We start from the raw sequence: 19,284 nt of genomic DNA on the forward strand, positions 1-19,284 counted from the left end.
CAGAGTCTCAACTAAATATTTTATATGCATTTCTCAATAAAAACTTACTCTTGTTATAATGTATACCTTTGGATCATGATTAAAAGTGTCAACATAAGAAACATCCAAACCTGTAAAAAATTTTAATGAGTTTATTTGAGCCAAGCTAACAATTTCTGGGAAGCAAAAGAAATTGCTCCAGAGAGTGGCAGGTTTTTTGTTTTGTTTTGTTTTGTTTTGTTTTGTTTTTTGGCATTAGACTCAAAGTAGGAGACTTAAAGAGGGTTACATGCAATCCATTAGTAGCAGATTAGGAAGGCAGGAGAAAGCAAAGCAGGGAAATATTCAGGATTAGCTAAAAAGTAGAACGGAGACACATACTTCTTTTACTTTGGTGAGTACATAATAGTTAATAATTAATGTTTACAGTGTGCAGTGAAAGTGGTATTCAGAGAATAAGATAACTATGTGTTCTGTGATACCCTGCTCTGGGGCAGTGGGTTGTGCCCTGAGAGATCTAGAAAAAAGGATTATTCTGATATTCCAAGGATTTGTTATCTCGGATGCAAAAAGACAATAGACAAGCTTGTTTAAGGTAAAGATTGACCTTTGTCAAAAAAGCTACAGGCCCAGGATGTGACTACCCTACGTGTTCTGCTTTTAGTTAGGAATTTTTATGTTCAGACTATCTGATGTGGTTAATATCATTCTCTGAGTTTACAGGGCTTGCCATGCTGGCCTCCTCTGAGCTTGTCAGGTTTAGTATGAGGCTTCTTTTTCATCCACAAAAGTAACATTTTGTCCTCTGAAAATTTGTAAGAGCCATTTCATATCACATGGATACTGATTTTTTTTTTAGCAGCAATATGAAGTTGGAGATAAGAAATACCCCTTTATGAAAAGACATTTTGCCTTTTTTTCATCTGTGACAATGTTCTCTAGTTTGATGTCTGATTCACTGCCTAGCATTTACTGCCCCTAGTCTCTTTAGGTTTGGAATGCGCAGTCTCAATTCTCTTTCTCAGAGATAAGTTTGTTTTTGTTTTTGTTTTTGTTTTTGTTTTTCTTCTGAGGATTAATTCTTTTTTCTGAGGCAGGACTGTTTTGCTTAGAAAATGTCCCAGAAGAAAAAGATGTTCATTTCTTATAGGAATGGAGACTGAGAAAGATTACAGAGAGCCTGGGGCGGAGTGTGTGTGTGTGTGTGTGTGTGTGTGTGTGTGTGTGTGTGTGTGAGAGAGAGAGAGAATACCCCCTTCTCCCCTATCATGTTCAGTAAAGCTTGAAATCTCCATCTAACTGATTTACAAGGCATGGCAGTTAAATAAGATCAAATGACGAACTCCATCAAAACTGTTTTTAAGAAAGATCACTGTTCTACTGCCAGATGGCTTTTGCATTTCACAGTCTAGGCCTGTCTTTCAGGGCTGGAAAGTGGTCTCAGCTTTTCTAAAAGGAAACCTGTATGTTAAAATTGGCCACAAAGGTAGATGAGAACAGAAATGGTCTTAATGGTGCATTAAGTCTCAAATTACTTGAGGTTATTTATCAGAGCTCAGTTGTACGATTTTAACAGTGCAGATTTCATACTTCACACTTTCTGGAGTGAAGTGCCATTTAGAATTCAAATTGTCTTAACAGCAAATGCAAAAATCAAAGCAGATTCACATATGGTAATTTATGAGCTAAACCTTTCATTGCAGATTTCTGATTTGCCTCTCTCAACTCTCTCTGAGAAAGAAGTTTGCTTGGAATAAAAGCTATAGTGATAATATCATCATCAATGTCATCATCATCATTATTAATCATTTTTATTATTGTAACCATTACTGTTGTTATTTAGCCCTGAAATTAGCACTGCAAAGAGATCATTGTAAGTGATAACCAGTCCAAGAGGTATGTGGAAATGCCAGGAATCTGAAATGGAAAATTTAAACCATCTCTTTTATAAGCTGAGTCTTAGCAGAGTGGTTTAATTGTAAAAATACGCCTAAAAACTTAAGATATCTGAAGGCAGAGCACAGTCACTGTTGGGCATAGAGAGGCCTGCCTGCATTTTTATCTCAGATCAGTAATAAAATGTGTGCGTGTTCTACAAATCCTGATTTCCCCTTTTTTGCAGGCAGATGAAGGTTATACAAAGGCCTTGAAGTCCAATTGAAGTTTGTATCTCTCGCTCTACTCTTGACATAAACTTTCTTCTTTTTATTTTTTTTTTCTTTTTAGGCATGGCAACCCTTGGTTGACCTCACAGATTGCAAGGACCTTGCCAGCTTACTATCCCTTATTTTTTACACTACAGCACCTGGTCTTCCTAGGTAGTCTCCCATCCAAGTACTAACCTGGCCCAACCCTGCTTAGCTTTCGAGATCAGACAGGATCGGGCTCGTTCAGGGTAGCATGGCCGTAGACTTGGCATAAACTTTGTAATACTCAGTCTTTCTCATCTGTCAAATGTAGTCAATGACAGCACTGCTGGAAGAATTGAATGAGGCAAAACATGCAAAAATGTTTATCACCCACTTGACATATTTCATAGAAAATACTTTATAAATGTTAGCTCTTGGTTTTACAAAACTGATAAAGTATGGGTAAGTGATCATAAACATTCTGTGATAATCTGATTACATTCTCATTGAAAATAATTTGTATGTGTGTATCTCATAGGTAAGAAATAACTTGCAATAGATAAATTAAGATATAATATTCTCTTGATATTCAGAACTGTATTTTCTTAAAATATTTCATCAGTAAATATTTCATCAGTCAACAGTATAACAGATTCTTGCTGACTTTCTTAAGATTTCTGGTGTGAGAAAGGTGGAATGGGTAGCTTTTGACAACTATGGTAGCCTAATATATTAGAGAGGCATTCTGGTTTAGTGCTTTTGAGCTAGGTTATATGGTTTACATCTATTGTGTTAGTTACTATTTCTACAATCCTAGGCAAGTAAGTTGATCTCTCTGAGCCCCTGTTTTCTCATTGGAAATAATACCTACTTCATAGGAATTATGATGAGAAATAAATTAGTAACTGAATACTGAGCCTCCGATGAAATGCTAAGTATTTTGTAGATATATAAAAATATTCTTGGACAAAGCCAAAATTATTAGGAAGTGGGAGATGGGAAATAACATATAAGAAGCATTTTTATGCCAAACAGATTGAAGAGAGTGGGAAGGTGATAAGACAAACTCCAGAAAAGCTGTACTGTCACTTCATGATTTTCTAGTTAGTTTTTAATCCAACTAAATTGCTTTCCTTAACAACAGCAAAACAATTTCATCTTTGGTTTTCATAATACATTTTGTGTTATTTTTTCTAATAAAGCAGTTGCTATAGACTGAATGTTTCTGTTCCTCAAATTCACATGTTGAAACCTTATCTCCAATGAGACATCATTTTTGAGGTGAGTCTTTTGTGAGGTAATCAGGTTATGAGGATGAAGCCCTCGTGATGAGATTATAGAAGATGCCCTCATAGAAGAGACCCTAGAGAGCTCCTTTGCTCTCTAGGACACAGAAAGAAGATGGACATCTATGAAGAAGGCAGTAGTTTCTTACTAGACACCAATTCTACTGGTGCCTTGATCTTGGATTTCTAGTTCCTAGAAGTGTGAGAAATAAATTGCTCTTGTTTATAAACCAACAAGTAAGTGGTATTCTGTTATAGCGCTGAGCAGACTGAAACAGGTCATTAATCGTTTTTTGTTTGTTTTGTTTTTAATTCCTCTGGCCCTTTTTTACTTTCAAACAAGCAAATTTTAGACTCCTTTGACTCAAATATTACATTGGGTAATTTTCTGGGATCAGAAGTGGGAAGGTTGTAGAGATACAAGGGTTCTGGCTGTGTCAAAATTGAATCCTGAGCAACACTATCTGATGTCCAACAGGGACTCGAGCTCTCATCATGAAGTCCTGGAGTGCAGAACTAAGAATTTTCTATTTCAGATATTATTTACGACATGACTTCTGAGCCACGAACACACCTAAAACCATGACACAAGCACTGACACAACTCCCTGAGTTTCTGTTTCTCACAGAAATCTGAAAATTAAGATACCTAATTCTGATCACTCAGAAAAATCACAGACCTGGTGTTAGGGCTGCTTGGGGAAAAAATGTGGGCAACCTGCCCTTCATCTGTCACTTAAGCAAGACTTTATGTATAAAAAACCCAATATTCCAAAGGGTGAAGTGATGTTTTAATCACAGAAGCTTGTGGGATATCAGACCTGACTCAGCCATTAAAGAACATGTGACCTTGGAGAATCTATCTTTTCTGAATCTGTCTTCTGACATCTAGAAAACTGAATGACATATTATTTATACTCAGCATTGTTATTAAGTAAAATTTAGTGAATTATAAGCAGTAACGGGGTTTATAGATATCGGTTATTATTTTAAACAGCACAGTTAGTAAAATGGGTTATATAAAATATTGAAATGTTTATATTTTACACTATTAAGTATTAAAAATTCTGCTTTTCTGTTCTTGATTTTTAAAAGCGGGGTCAGTGGTACTGGTATTACTGAGAGCACGGATCCCCAAACCAAGCTATACCATGAGCTGGCACATCATCTAAATTCTCCAGAGACTTTCAAGAACCAAGGATGGGAAAAAGAGGGAGGATGAAGCTGAGCTATAGCTGCTGCTCCTGCAGATGAGGCATGGATTAAAAACAAAACAAAATAAAAACAATCTCAGTAGTTAGAGGACAGGCTGGTCAAAGTACCAAGGGCCTGTTATGACTCCATTGGGTAAAACATTTCTATCCCACAGTTGAAATAAGATGTGACAGGAGTACTTTTTACTTAGATTGTATGTTTTGGGATTTTTTATGGGGCTGCCTCTATCCTGAGCTACCCTTAAGAACCACAACTGTTCACATCCTGGAGATGCAATTGTTAGCAGCAAAGAATTAAGTCAGATATAGAGTTCTGTGTTATTGCAGCCTCAAGGTGAGGCATCAGAAGAAAGGTTGAAACACCAATTTCAGTACTTCCTAACATAGGTAGGCCTAGGCTCAGCTTCTTAATTAAATAAAATAGGGATAATGATTCATTATCTTATTTATAACCTTATAATGTATATTATTTATGTATCTGCTTTGTAAGGAGCATTTAAATTAATACTAGCTAGAATATTCAGACAAACTTTAAGTTGGAGGTTGAACTTGAGCATTGAAGACTGTTTAAAATTTGGCTATAAAGAAAGCATGACAAGGATAGCTGGTTTGAGTGGAAGAGCAGAAACAACAATGTAAAAGGTGGTACGGTGACGCTGTATTTAATGCAGCGTGTTTGGAACTTATTGTTTAATTGAATTCAGGACAAAATGATCTTATTCAGATTAGAGAAAAAGTAACTTTTGTTTCTAACAGTATGATAAAACATACCTTGGCAGATCCTTCTAATGAAAATGCTGGATTTAAAAAAATGCATTGTTGCATAGACAAAAAGAAGGAAGAAAGAAAAAGAAAGAAAGAAAGAAAGAAAGAAAGAAAGAAAGAAAGAAAGAAAGAAAGAAAGAAAGAAAGAAAGAAAGAAAGAAAGAAAGAAAGAAAGAAGAAAGAAATAAAAAGAAGAGAGGGATGGAGGGAGGAGGCAGTAATAGATGAAGTAAGGATGAAAAGAAGTCCTCCTTCCTCCTTCCTTCCTTCTTCCTTCCTTCCTCCTTCCCTTCCTCATTCCTTCCTTCCTTCCGTCTTCTTCCTTCCCTGTCCCAAAAAGAAAGAATAAAGAAATCCTAGAGGCCTATGTCAAAGTGGGAACCCACAGCAATAAGGATTAAGACTTTTACATATAAATCATTTGTTGAATCTTAGAGACATTTGTTTTTTGTTTTTGTTTGTTTTTTTTTTGTGTGTGTGTGTGATTTTATGGTTCACAGTGCAGAGCTTAAGAAAACAAAGACAAATGAAGGTCTAGTATAAGGTCTCACATAATATTGTCAAGTAGACTAGAAATAAGTCAGCTGCTCCTGTACCCCCAAAGACTTCTGGAATAGGTAAACTTAAACATAAATATTTTTTACTATGTTCAAATAAATTAAAGAAAGAATTTATGTCAAGGTCTTTGGTGCTAGATAGAGGAGGAAATAATTTTTCTTCGGAATAAGTAAACCAAAAAAACGACTCAGGGGTTTACAGCCCACATTTACACTGCCTGGATGGTAATTAAAATTGTAGGCTAAGAATTTCAGTAAAAGTGTTTCTGAGTTGGTATATTCCTCAAGAGACTGAAACCGAGAAATGTTAATTCTCTTGGGAGTAATTCACCTTCATTCAACATCTCAAAGAATTCCCACAAGCAAAGTTTTAAGGATATAGAGGCTCATAATTGGAAGCTAAATTTAAAATAAAAAAAAAAAAAACAGGAAAAACTACAGAAAGTAGGATAAGTGAAAATGAGAAAAGGCAACAGAGTAGACTTATACTCTCAAAGTTTTCAGGAATAGGTGTACTTCCATATAATATTCTTACTATGGTTAAATAACTTGGAGGGAGTATAGGTAAGAAGTAAAATCTATGAAAATGAAAAATGAGATTTCCCCCCCAGCGTTATTGAAGTATAATAGAAAATTAGTTGCTCATATTTACTTTGTACAATTCAATGAGTTTTTTTTTTCAATTATAGTTGGTATACAATAATATATTAGTTCCAGTTGTACAGCATAGTGATTAGAGATTTATATAACTCACAAAGTGGACACCCCACTAAATCAGGTACTCCTCTCTTAAATATTTTTTACAACATTGATGACTATTCCTTATGCTACACATTACATCTCTATGACTATTTTGTATCTATTCATTCATACTTATTGATCTCTTTGTCCTTTTTCAACATTCTCATAACCCCCTCCTGTCTAGTAGACCTCAAAATATTCTCTGTATCTATGAATTTATTTCCATTTTTGTTGTTATTTATTTTGTTCTTTGGATTCCACATGTATGTGAAATCTTATGGTATTTATCTTTCCCTATCTATCTTATTTCATTCAGTGCAATACCCTCTAGGTCCATTAAAGCAATATCTTTTACCATCCTCTTCCTTTTAGTCTGTGTATTTTTCAATCTCAAGTGAGTCTCTTGTAGACAGCATATGTAGGGGTGTTGTTTTCTTATCCATTTAGTCACTCTATCTTTTGATTGGAGCAGTTAAATTTTTTTCCATTTGAGGTACTTGTTCATAAATATGTAGTTATTACCACTCTTTATTCATGTTTTTGATACATGTTCTTTCTTCTTAAAGAAGCTCCTCCAACAATTCCTGTAATACCAGCTTGGTGTCGATGAATTCCTGTAGCTTATTTTTGTCTGGAAGCTCTTTATCTGTCCTTCAACTGTAAATGATAGCTTTGTTGGATAAATTATTCTTGGTTGTAGATCCTGGATTTTCATCATGTTGAATATTTTCTGCCAAACCCTTCTGTCCTATAAAGTTTCTTTTGAGAAATTGGCTACCAGTTTTATGGGTGCTCTCCCTAGGTAGCTAATTGCTTTTCTCTTGTTTTTAAGATTCTCTCTTTGTATTTAACCATTGTCATTTTAATTATGATGTGTCTTGGTGTGGGCCTCTTTGGGTTCATTTTTTGGGGAGCTTCCTGGGGTTGTATGTCTATTTCTTTCACCAGGTTAGGCAAGTTTTTTATCATTATTTCTTCAAATAGTTCTTCAACTTTTTGTTCTCCCTCTTTAGGTACCCTTATGACATGGATGATATTACCCTTAATTCTGTCCCATAGGCTTCTTAAATTATTATATTTTCAGTTATTTATTTACTTACTTATTGGTCATGTGTCCTTGGCTTCCACATCCTCCATATTGGTGTTTTGATCCTTTTCTTCTTTCACTGTTGATTCCCTCTAATATTCTCATCTCAGATAATGTATTCTTCATTTCTGACTGGTTCCCTTTTATAATTTCCATTTCCATTTTTATGTTTTTTTTTTAAATCTCTTTTCTAAAAGTCTCACTGAGTTCATTTACATTTCCCTTAATTTCATTGAGCATCTTTAAAACAGGATTTTGAACTCTCCATCTGTTAGATTGCTTGACTCCATTATTCCTGGATCTCTGTTCTCTTCTCTCCTGTGGTTTCTGCTTCTTTGTTTTCCCATTTTGGCGGCCTTTCTGTGTCTGTCTCTAAGCAAAGTTCCTTAGTCTCCCAGTCTTGTTAGTGTGACTTTGTGTATTAGTTGTCCGGCAGCAAAGCCCTGAGAGGGGTTCAGCTGCAGGCCAAGTTTAGCCCCAGCCTGTGCCTCTCTGGGGCCACCTGTTAAGATTCAGCATGCAATCCACAGATGCTGTTTTTATAGTTGCCTCTAGAAGCCACGCCAGAAACCAAGGTCAGCTGCCACCAGTGTGAGTTTTGACACTGCTTAGCAAGTGTCGAAGGACTCCCTGAGGACACAATTAAATGTGGCTTGGGTGGGGCCTTAAGTTGGGGAAAGCGGAGTTTCAGGGAATCCTCTGGGCAGAGCAACCTCTGTTATCCAGTTTGATAATGTCTCAGCTATGGCAACACTGCTTCTTCACAATGGGAGGAGGGATGGCTCAACAGAGGAGCAATGGGTACTGCCAGCACTTCTGCCCAGAAGAAAGCCTCACCTCTGGCCCTCACTCCAACAACTCAGGGTCCCCCTATAAGTCCCTGGTGTCTCCTGAGCAGCCAACCCAGCGCTGGTGCTTAGAGCCAGCAAGTCGTCACCCTGAAAGTGTGATTGCAGACATGTGGACACGGCCCCTTTAAGAGGAGTCTGAAGCTGGCTTCTGTCCCACTCAGATGCTGAGGACAAGGCAGCCTTACATTTCTCTCCTACTGTTTGTTACAGGGTGATTTCTTATTTCTCTCTCTAATTGTAGTACTTCTATTCTTCTGGATGCCTAGACAACTCTGCTTGCTGTTTGGTCCTTGTTTCCATCTCAACTTTAATGTGGTTGCAAGAGGGGACGAATGAAACTTGTATACTCTATGCCATTTTGATTATCACTGAAAAATGAGATTTTAAAAATAAAAACAAAACCCCAGGAAATAACGTTTAAATATTGAAAAGAATAATATGAAAAAGCAGATTAGGCAAAACTGCAAACAGAATTATAGAATTAGAATTATAAAGAAATTATTTAGAAGACAACACAGAGGGACAGAGAGAGTGTTAACTGAAACATTACATTGAAATTTCTACCAATGTTAAACAAATTTCAAGTTATAAAATATTAAATTACATATACATTAATTATATAGTCACTAAAATTACTTATTCCCGGAAATAATTCACTCGTTCAACATTTATTAACTCCTAGTCAATGTATTAGGTTCTGGTAGTACAAAAATGGAAAAAACAAAACAAAAGAAAACATTAGGTAATGTAAAAAATTTGACTATATAATAATATATAGTTTTAGTTGATAGTGTTACCAGAAATTGAGGTTCCCCTCTTGACGTGTTGTCCAGGCTCTTGATGTCTCTAAGAAAGAATTGAGCAAGACACCAAAGTAATAGCTTTATTGGAAGAGAAAGTAAAGCAACAGTAGTACATTTCCAGATGTGGAAGCTGGCCAAAGCAAGAGGAGAGTTTTTATCCTTATTTGCTGTGGATGGTTACTTTTCTTAGAGAAGTAGGCTTTCTTGATTGATTACTAAGATGGACAGGACTCAGTGACCCATCTTTTGCTTTTTGCGCATGTTTGTTCCCAGAATTCAGTCTGTTATAATGACAATGAACTATCAGGCACATGCATTGTTTATAACGATGATATAATGAGGCCCAGGTGTGCAGGTGTGAGTGACTGGCTGAAACCAGTAGCCAATTTTCTGCTCACTTGTTTCCTTGCATGAGTTACTTTTAGCCCCCAAATGCCTTTTGGCTTCTTAATTGTGGGTAGACTGGGGTAGACCCTTTCTAGAATAGGATGATCTCAGTGTTTTTGCAGGCAGACCCCAAAACCTCTAACTTTCCTAACTAACCTTTTTCCAAGACCTATGAACCCCTTCTTATTAGTATGGATGGTGACTGATGGGAGGTCTCTTCTACATCTGTTTCCTTGGGAGGAGGGTGTAGCGTCTGCCTATTGGTGTTTCGTGGAGCTCTTTTCCTCCCTGTCTCAGTCAGATCAGGGTCTTGGATATCCTGCTGAAATGCCACCCTTCTCCCTAGACAAAGGAAAAAGAAGATACAAACTTGTTTAAATCATATATTTATTAATTTTCTTATTATTGATTAGCATATTAAGCAAGTAAAGAAAAACAGGCGTGGCTAATATATTTCTTAAAGAAAAAAAGAAAAGAAAAAAAAAAACCTTGGTTAAAGGTCCCTTTCTGCCAATAATGGGTTAAAAAGAGTGCTGAGGTTCAATGATCCTTATCAATAGCCAGAGGACCTGAGTCTCCAGTTTCAGGGTAATTATCTGAGTTAGAGGGAAAGAGCCTCTTAACTGTGTAAACTTGGTGGGGGGGGGGAAAACAATTAAAAGCTCTTAAGTATATTTTATAAATGATGGCCCTTATCGATAGCATTCTTAAAATTGATATTAAAAAAATATTTTCTAAAAATAAAATCTATGACAGTTTTTAGTAGGTTATAGTGCAACGGTAAATTTGACCTCAGTAAACCAAATATTTTGAGAATTCCCTGAAAGTCAGTAGGAAGATAAGATTTTATTAATGCCAAAAATAGCCTATAACAAACTCAGGAAAGAATTAGATTAAAAAAAAAAGAAAAAAAAAAAAAAAAAAAAGAAGAAGGATACTCGGTTTTCCCTGCTAAGAAATGGAGGGATCACAGGAAACAGGAGGAGTTATGGAACCATTCAGTGATATGTGGTTGCAATACCATATATGATTGTCCAGCTTACTTGATCCCTTGCTTCTAATGTGCTTTGTGCAAGGCCCTAAATCTCATGACTATCTGCACCAGACAATGACAGAGAATGGGGGTTGGGGCCTGAAAGAAATTTCTTGGAAGGCTGGAAATTGCAGATACTATTATCCTCACTACTCATTGAAATCTAGATATTTTTGTACATTCCTGAAACTGCCTTCTACTATTTTCTTATGGTCACTAAAAGGAGGTTGGCAATTCTAAGTTACAAATTCACATGCTTACAGAGATCTAAAAAACAAAAATGAGGGCTCATACACAAGACCAGAAAATACCTGAGGAAACTGATATAATTTAATGCAAGCAAGCAGATTTAATACAGTAATGAAAAGAAGACTTTCGAAAAGTATAGCAGGTTAAGAAATAATGTTGTATCTTAAAATATATCTACCTCGTCATAATTGTATTAAAATAGTGACCTTATAAAGGAAAACTCTACTTGTAGACATTACAAAATCAAGTTATAATACATGGCAAAGCCACCACTGAAGAGCAAATTGTTAAAACAAATAATGATTGGAAATTCTTCTAGAATAAAGAATAAAAAAAGTAAGATCTGGAAACTTAAAATAAAAAGTTAATAAACATGATGTTTCCACATCCATTTGTTAAGAGTTCCAGAAGGAAAGACTAGAAAATGTACAGGAAGGAAATACTTAGAGAATTAGTAGGATATTTCATAGACTGAAATAAATTCAAGTCAACATTCCTGAGTGACAAACAGGATGCAGAAAGATATAATCTCAGGCATACAAACACAAACATGCATGTACTTGCAAACACATACACATACACATATACATATATAAATCTATACATTTGACTATATAAAGATGCACACATACTGCTAAACAGAGATATACAGAAACATTTGCATATATCCTCATATATACACATATGGCAGGTACATATATACAAATGATTAAAAGCATGTACATACAAATATACATATAAAACATATGCATGCAAACACACACATATGCACATCATACACATGCATATCCATAGGCACACACACTTGTGATTGTGAGATTGCAATGTATTTTGTAAAGAATTTTTGGTATTTTTCAAATTTTTATTTAGGAATAAATATTTTGATTTGATGTTAAATAGCAAATATCATTTATTTCTGTAATAGAATGATTTGGTCAACCTCACTATTTTTTTTAATTAAAATTTATTTTTGGTAAAACTAAACAATTAATTTGAATAAGGTACATTCTTCAACTTCCTAAGAAACAAAGAGAAAAGCAATCACAGCTGGGAGTGAAGGGAATGCTAAGAAATTTGACATGAATACTGGCAAAGCCCATTTATTTTTGTTAAATAGAAAAAAAAGAAAAAAGAATCTCACTATTTCTTAATCCGGCCCTTCTTTTTCTAATTTTTTAAATATAATTACACAAAACTACCTTTTATGAACTTGACATTCTTTGACTGTTTCTGTAGTATCTATTTTCTCTGAAAGGAAACACATTTCCTTTTTAAATTCTTTTTTAATCTGTTAGTGAATAAGCTCAAAAGTTAAAAAATGAAGCTAAAAGATTCATTAGAGATAGTTAAAATCGGGGTGTTTGCAATTTTTGGACTTTATGTAAAAAACATGTTTGCCTACATCACTTATAATTTAATTAGAGGATTGGATTGAACTGGTTCAAAATCAGTATCAATTACCTGCAGGAGAATCCAAGGAAAGGGATCTTTAGAAAGGAGGTCAGAATCAAAAGGGGAACTTTCCAGCTAGCTGACATCTATACTGTTCCAACGTGATACAGTCTCTTTACATAATTCAACTCATCTAATTTAAATGATAAAGAGATCTGGTTGACTGGTGTGGAAAGAAACAGAGTTAGTTTATACCTGTATGTCTAACTTCTCCACGAAATTGTTATTTAACTTTAAAAAACTACTTTCTGTGCTCATTTCCAAAACTCAAGTGAATTTGAGAGAAAATCAATTTTAAAATGTGTTTTCTTAGTGAAATGAAACTTGAATTTTATAAAGAGTGGCTCAGCGCCTCTAGGATGATAAAGCTTTGGGCTTGTTGGTGCTTATGTTGGGGAAAGCAGTTGGCTTAAGTAATCATCAGTTTCCTTTGGGCATCAGTGACCTATTAGAGTTGCTGACATACAGATCCACCATACATGATATATTAACTTGCTAAAGTGAGGTGCAGCCCGATGTGGCTGCCTGTCTCATTCCCTAAAATGTCTAAACAGCTTTGCCAGCATATTAATATCTTGGCAGTAAGTTAAAACTAGATTTAAAAGTGTGTGCTACTTTCTATCAATTTTGTTGACTACTGAGTGAGTTGTGTGTGGTTTTTTTTGTTGTTTTTTGTTTGTTTTTTATTTTTTTTTTTTGGTTAGGTGCCTGGTGTGGAGGGAGTGGTTCTGAAAATTTTCCAGGCTTAGCACAAAAGAGCATGCTGATTAACTAGCTATATTTATCATGGGTGCAGAATATAGGAGCTCTGGCATAGAAGCATTCATTCTCATCAGCACTGTGATCTTGGACAAGGCATTTGACTTCTTCAGTCCCAATTTCCTCATTTCTAAAAACTCTACCTCATAAGATTCCTGGATAGATTAAAAGAGACAATATATATAAACCCATACTATCTGAGAGTTGTTCATTCAATAAGCATACCTTTTCCTTCATTGAATTGATTCTTTTAAGTGATTTTCTATATAAAGTATTGTGGATCTGGTCATCATTTAATTGCTTATTTCTAAAGAACAGCATAATAGAAAAAAAAACCTCATTTTTTCCCTAATATCCAGAATTTTTTCTTGGGATAAAATACAGAGAATACCACTAGGCCTGAAGACAAAGAAATACTCATCTGTGCTAAAAGGTTAATGTATGTGGAACTGACATTTTAGACCTGTGATATGAGTTTGTATATACAGACAATTAATAGTATAAATTCCAACATTGTTAAATAATTTCTAATGCATGACCAGATATGCAGATAATTTTGGATTTTTAAATGGAGACCTAAGGTTTACATATCTAGACCCCTCTGTAGAGCTATGGGACACAGTGTCCTAGCCATATATATGAACAGTTAGGACAAAAAATCAACTTTCCAGAATTGGAATTGTTGTCATTTTCAGAGAAGTTTATTCATTGGGAGTGGGAGTAAATATCTAAGTTGTTGAAAAGGATTTAAGAACACGGAATTCAGGATTAAACAGAACTAATTTTGAAGCTCTTTCATTTCTTGCCATGTGATGTTGAGAGAAGCATTCTGTAGCCCTGGGGTTTTAGTTTCTCATCTGCAAAGTAGAGCTGATAATGACTATCTTTTAGAGTCACTGTGGGGATTACATTAATGTATATATGTCATTTTGGCACAATGCCGGCACATATTTGGGGAGAAATACAACTCTATGGGTCTTAGGTGCTATAACAGTTAGTCATTTTTTTTTCATTTTTATTTTTTTCTAAATTTGAGTTTCATATCAGATATTGTTATTCCCTGGAACAACCTTTTCATGCTGAAATTTCATTATGTATGTAAATCCAAGTTTTTTTTCTGCTTCCCAATAGGATTGGTGCTTTGCCAAATCGCTAATTACTGAATTAGCAAAAACAGCTGGTTTAAATCAAATCATTGATGGAAGTTAAGGTGAGGAATAGCAATGTCAGAGTAGCATTGATTTGAACAACAGATAGGCATGCCATGTTTAACCTTGGAGTTCAAATCACACTGTTAGGAAATCCACCATTGATGCTAATTGAGAGAAGGAGAAAATCAAATAATCTATTTGCTGAGTGGGAAAAAAATAGATCAGCATTATTGGACAATGACCCTCTTCAAATGAATCATGTAACACAATTTATAGTCTATGAAGCCTAAAGTTCAAGGTCTTTAATCAAAATGGGAAGGTACTCAACAATCACTGAGCCTTTCCTGTGTGTGTGGTGGGGAGGTCCCTGAGATCCTGAAACCTAGAGATGCTAGGATAATGGCAAGGCTTTTCATTGTATTGGTCATGGAAAAGAAAAACCCACCCCCCACCCTAGTTTACCAGGATATAGAGAAAGATTGGCAGGCAGTTAATTCTTAAAGGGCCAAAGATCTGGTTTTATTTTTAATGCTCTCTCTTGAGCACCTATATTTTCCCTCTCATTTACCCTTAGGACTTGAAGAAGTCTTTTCTCTCCAAATGCCCATGAGAATGGAGATTAATGGTAATCACACTGTGCTTAGCAGGATGTTGGGTTAGCAGTAGATAAAAAAGATAATAGTGGGGTTTGAGATTGTCCTTTATGACAGTGCCATAAGAATAGGCTGTTATAAACAGGGATGGGTAGTTGCTAGGTGAATTCAAGGCTTAGTGCCAGTAAATAAATAATGGAGACTAGAGCAATTGTTTAGAATTCTGCTATGATGTAAACTTCTGAAGGATTGTAATATAATGCTTAAGTTTGGCGTCATGAGTGTGATGGTTAATTGCATGTGTCAACATGACTGGGCCATGGGATGCTCAGACATTTGGTGTGTCTGCGAGGGTGCTTCTAAATGAAATAAACATTTAAATCAGTAAAATGAGTATAGTAGATTTCTCACCCTAATTTAGCCTCATTCAATCAGTTGAGGGCTTGAGTAGGACAAAAGGATGAGAAAAGGGAATTCCTTCTATCTCTTTTGAGATGGAACATTGGCCTTTTCTTGCCTTTGGACTCAAATTAAAACAGTAGCCCATCTGGGATTTTAAGCCTACTGGCTTTCAGACCAGAATACGTACCGTATTGGCTCTCTGAGTCCTCAGGCTTTAGGACTTTAACTAGAGCTACATCATTAGCTCTCCTGGGTCTCTAGAAAACTCAGTCTAATACAAAAATGACTCCCAGGACTACCTATATAAAAGCCAATCCTAAGATGCTAGGATAATGGCAAGGCTTTTCATTGTATTGGTCATGAAAAAGACCATGCCATTTTTCTTCTTATTATGCCATTTTTCTTCACATAATAATAGATTATACATAGGCTCTCTCATAATCTTTAGAACAATGATGTGAGATATTATCACTTGGAGGTAGGAAATCTGGAAGTCCAAAGATTTATTAACTTTCAGACCACATATCTATTAACTTGGGGTCAAGTTTCAAATCCATCTAGGGACTGTCTTTTGCTGCCCTCGAAATTAACTTTATTTCAAAAATAGCCTTCTGACTTCTAAAAAATTAGTCCCATTACCTGTCCCACTCATTATTTCTTTATTTTAAACAACAACAAAAAATTAAATATTTGAAATGTAACTGTTCTCAGATATTTTTTAAACTTTCAAATATTAATTTTCTCTCACTCTATCTCCTAAATATTCCCAGCAGTACTGAGCTCTGTATATAATGTCATTATAGTGCATATTGATGTTTCCCCTACATTTCCCCTCAAGACTGAAGGACCGATTTACTTATTTCCCCCAGCTATATGGAAGACAGCTGCCAGTAAACAGTATTCAGCATCAGCATTTTTCAGGAATTGCCTTGGCCAAGAAAAGTTCACTCCCCAAGGTTATGGCTTCTTCTCATGGCTGCCTGAGAATAACTGGTCCACACTGAGGTCCACATAAAGATATGAGCTCACTGTCCCAACTCAGGACAACTCTGAACCACCAGACCAGCTTCAGAAGTCCTGGAGCAGTAAACTGAGACTTTCGTTGAGACTTCACCACTGCTTAACTTCTCTCTCCTTCCAGTTGGCTTCCTTGCCTTCCACAGGTATCAATTCCAAGAATACTTCCTACTGAACTTCCTGTACTTTAGTCTCAGAGTATATTGCCCAGGGAATTGAACTTGCAAGAGTTGTAGTGATACAAATTGAGTAAACAAGAAAACTATACCTAGGGGTTCCTTAGTTCAATGTTCTGTGTAGAACATGGCAAAACTTGGGGAAAACATTAGCGAGAAGAGAACATTTAAATTGGGCCTTGAAAGATAAGAAGTTTCCAAGTAAAGAATAAAGTATAGATCACTTTAGAGAGAAAATATTAACAATGAATGCCTAGAGATGAATTTTAGTCAGTATGCGAAATGCCATTATTAAGTTCAAGGAATTGGGTTTCGTACTGAAGATAGGTTTCCTCAATAGTAATCCCTTCTCTACCATCTCACTTAAGGCCTGAAAACTTCAGATCTTGTTTTAGAAGAACAACTTTAGCGAAAGTGTAAGAAAAGTTATATATTGGGAAAGATAGAGAAAATAAATCACAGAGTCTTCTAAGAGCTCCAATTCATTGTCTTTTTCTTTATGTTTTTCTACAACCTTAGTCTGAGATGCAGCAATGGCAATAAAATTATAATAGCACTTTTCGAGTGTTATAAAATCAAAACTTTGTGATATCTAGCTGTTTGTATTCTATATGTCTTTTTAACATTAAAATTTGATGGGTTCTTATTGCAGTTGCAATTAAACATGCTAGAAGCTGAACATACTAGGATATTTACCATTAACTTAATAGTTTAGCCTTGGTAATAGTAGAGATTCAGGGACTCGAAAGTTTCAGAACTTCAGTATTTAAATTATTTCTATAGCACTCCTGACAAGTGTATGTACACTGGATGAGATGTAATGAGGGCTCCTCTTTATTTCTGTGGGATGCCCATATATTCACGGAAGCATGCTAACTGTTATAGGCCTCTTCTTCGTATTGGAAAATTTTAACTTTTAACAAGATGTTTCAACACAAAGTTTCTACTTCTAAACCTTAGAGACAAACAGTTCACAGGAATTACAAACTTTCACATGACAGTATTTGAGCTACTTTTGTCTGTGACTCTTTTCTTTCCACATTTTCTTCCTCTTCAGCCTCACTCACATTTATGGCTTTACATCCCACACTACATGTTAACTATCAAATCCACATCTCCAGACTGAGACCCTTTCAGAACTCCAAACTATTATATCCAATTGTCCTCCGAATACTTCTGCTTGAATGTCTTTCATATAAATTCGAAATATCCCAAACTGGGCTGCTCTTCTCCTCTCCTAACTTGTTCTTTCTCCTTTTCGCCCTATTTCAGTGGTGGTCATCCGATATACATTCTGTCACCATTCATTTGGTCACCTGATATACAAGTCTGGCATATACTATTGATGGATGCTCTTTAAACTTTAATGCGCATAAAAATCACCTAGGTGGGAATTCTTTTTAAAATGCTAAGTCTGTCAGTAGCTTTAGGGTTAGAGAGTCTGCATTCCAACACCCTTTCAGGTGATGCTAATGCTACTGATCCTTAGACTATATTTTGAATAGCAAGATTCTAGACTTATCTTTGTTTTTTAGTCATACATAGAGCTTAGTAGTTTGGTTGAGAAAGCACAGCCTTTAGAATGAGCTCTGAGTTTAAATCATGAATCCAATCAATAATAGTCACCTCTATGGACAAACCATTCAACCTCTGTGCTGCAATTACCTCTTAAAATGGGGATGGCCTGTTTCTTGAGGACCTTAAGTTATATGAAGTAAGTAAAATGCACTTCTCAGCATTTACAATACTGCAGAGCCTCAAAACTGCTAATTTTCTGTTTTGGTCAAACCTACAGCTTAATAAAAATAAATTGATGATCATTTGGTGGCAAAATTTCCTTGGGGGAAACAGGTTTAGTCTTTATCAGAGAGAAGGATTCCTAGCTGGGCTGAGGCTGAGGTTTCACTGAAGAATTGGATACAGAGCAGGTGACATTCAAGGATCTAGCACATAGGTTTAGCTGTCCAGGAAAGGGTTTCCCTATGAGAAGGAGAAACATGGTGACTCCACCCTTGGAGCAACTCTGTGATTGCTCAAAACTCTGTATGTTAAATCTTTGGGTTCCTAGGATCATTTCCCAGATTAGAAAGGAAACTCTGAAGTCCCACCTGATGATCTCTTCATGACTCTCATGGAGAATTGTGAGCTAGTGGCTAGACTGTGAAGAAGACCGATCAGGAGACAAGAGGTTGGTTGAGGAAGGACTGAGTGAGGATTGAGATTCAAGCCTTGATAAATAATACAGACTAGTGTTTGCAATTGTGGAGGTGAGAGTTATTGGAAGATATAAATAATTGGACAAGAAATTGGTTTCAAAATAGGATAGAGCAATCACATAATCCAGTTAGGGGATAAAAGAAAATTTTCAGAAGAAAGGACAGAATCCCACTTAACAGTATGTCATTGAAAAAGTGTTCATGTCAGTATATAGAGATGATAATTTTTCTTTACATTTGTTGCAAAGTAGTCTACGATAAAGACATACCGTAACAAATTCAATATTGTTCCACCAGAGGATTTTTATAAAAATTAAAAAAACTTTTCTACTGTAAACAGTGCTGCCCTGAACAATTTTTGCATTTATCCATCTGGATCTGTGCAAGTGTTTCTCTAAGGTACATGTTAGATTTGAAAGAACAAGACAGTGGATTTCA

General features: G+C 35.7%; 1 pseudogene; it reads right to left on the reverse strand.

Annotated features, from left to right (window-relative positions):
- Positions 1-2,272: 2,272 nt before the first annotated feature.
- Positions 2,273-2,391, reverse strand: LOC118604321 (annotated as a pseudogene).
- Between the last annotated feature and the right edge of the window lie 16,893 nt (positions 2,392-19,284).

The sequence above is a fragment of the Rousettus aegyptiacus genome, unplaced genomic scaffold (genome assembly GCF_014176215.1).
Source record: "Rousettus aegyptiacus isolate mRouAeg1 unplaced genomic scaffold, mRouAeg1.p scaffold_m13_p_6, whole genome shotgun sequence".
In the NCBI taxonomy this organism is placed as follows: Eukaryota; Metazoa; Chordata; class Mammalia; order Chiroptera; family Pteropodidae; genus Rousettus; species Rousettus aegyptiacus.